A 1991-nucleotide genomic window follows, 5' to 3' on the forward strand; every position below is an offset into this window, starting at 1 on the left:
ACCCACTTCGAAAAAATCCATCAAACAAACAAAAAATCAAAGTAGAAATTATAGAATAATTTCAACTTTATGGTACACAAGATACAGCATACAAAATTTGGATAGGTAGGGGAATTCCCCAGCAGCCCAGTGGCCGGAATTCCCCAGCTGGCCGGAATTCCCCAGTGGCCAGAATTCTCCAGCTTCCACTGCAGGGGACACGTTCGATCCCTGGTGGGGGAACTATGATGCCTTGCTGGGCAGGCAAAAAAAATTAAAACTTTGAGAGGCCACTGAAAATTATTAGAGGGAAACTTTTAAAGTGCTCATATTAAAAAAAAAAATGTAAAGGTCTAAAATTAATGACCCAAAATTCTGCATTGAATAAGTAACAAAAATAAAAAACGCAAAGGAAACTAAAAGTAGAGATCAGAAAAAAATAAAGATAAAAGTATATATCAATAAAACAGAAATGAGGCAAGCAGTGTACAAAATTAACAAAGGGGAAAGCTGTCTTTATGACTCAGAAAATCTGAGGCAGGGCTCCAGAAGACGCTGCGCGTCCTCCCCACCCCCACCCGGCAGCTGACTCAGCTGCTGACTGTGGAGCGGTCTCCTCAAGGCGCAGACCAGCCCCGAGCGGGCCGCACCGGCCCTCTGCTCCAAGCCTCCTCCAGTTCCTCCACAGGGCTTACCTCAGGACGTGGGGCCCGTCAGCTGGGGATACCATTCCCAGTCGCCGAGATTCTGCGCTTGAGCCACGTGGAAGTTGCTCCCACTCCGTCGGAGGCCCTGAGGCAGAGCTGAGGCTCCGAGCCCACCGAGCCTCACCGAGCCTCACACCGTCGCGGGTGGGCACTGACGGCAGGCAGGCTCCCAGGAGCAGAAGGGAACACCGCCCTGGCGTGGAGAGCGAGGCGGGCCTCTCCGAGGGGCTCGCAGCCCGGCCAGAGGTGGGCTCTCTGGGGAAGAGGGAAGGAATGTTTCTTCCCAAAGCCTGGGTTTCCTCGGGCTTCCGGGTCACGGTTGGCGGGGTGGGCGGGCGAGGTCTGCAGCCTCACAGAAGCCCCAAGGCAGCTGTGCCAACCGAGGCCGCTGCCAGAAGCCAGAATTGTCTTTGCTTTCCTTACGCTTGGCCTCGGTGAAGGCGATGTCGAGGGCTGGAGGCTGAAGGGCAGAGGCTGGCGCCTTTCAGGGGCCTGAGTGGGCGGGACGGCAGAGTTGTTGCTGAGGCGGCTGTGGAGGCCTGGCGGCGAGTTGTGTGTGATGCGTGAGGCTCTTCAGAGGGTCGTTGGCCGGGATCTGGCTGGCCGGCTTGGACCGGAAGTAGTTACTGGCAGTATTTTCTCTGTCTCTCTGACTGAGCATCCCTTGCAGCTGTCTTCCTCCTGCACGCCTGGTTCGCTGCCCTCGGCAGCCGAGATTTGGGGGGCTGGTTTCTTTTGTGGCCCTTTTGCAACTACTGGGAGACTGGTTTTTACGATGATGGGCTCGGGAATCTTCCAGAAGTTGGTTTCCTCACCCCAGCAAGACTCGCGCCTAATCGTCTCCAGGTTGCTGTAGGACAGCCCCAGCGAATCAGTGGCTGCACCTGCGCCAGGAGCTGCTGGAAGAGCAGAGTTATGTTCTCGCCAACAGACGGTTACCAAGCCATCGATCTTCTCTAGCTCAAATTCCGACTATTGCAGATCTTTGACCTCCACACACACCTCCCTCTCTCTCTTCTCTCTCTCTCTCTCTCCCCCTCTCCCCCCCCTCTCTGCCCGCTCTCTCTCCCTCTCTCTCTCTTCCCCATATATATATATATATATCACAAATAAAAAAGGAATTAATTATCAAAACAATTCTCACAAAAAACTCTTCATGGTTAGATGCGTTCACTGAGAGTTCCATCAAACATTCAATCCTGAAGTTTTTCAGATAAAGCAGAGGAGGATGGAACTCTCCCTCTCTGAGACACCTTTTGAGACCAGCTAACTCTAAATATGTATCCTGACAATGAAATTAGAAAA

General features: G+C 52.6%; 1 pseudogene; it reads right to left on the reverse strand.

Annotated features, from left to right (window-relative positions):
• Positions 1-999: 999 nt before the first annotated feature.
• On the reverse strand, positions 1000-1682 carry LOC103000923 (kinesin-like protein KIF17; annotated as a pseudogene).
• Positions 1683-1991: the final 309 nt, after the last annotated feature.

This window comes from Balaenoptera acutorostrata, chromosome 6, assembly GCF_949987535.1.
Source record: "Balaenoptera acutorostrata chromosome 6, mBalAcu1.1, whole genome shotgun sequence".
Lineage (NCBI taxonomy): Eukaryota > Metazoa > Chordata > Mammalia > Artiodactyla > Balaenopteridae > Balaenoptera > Balaenoptera acutorostrata.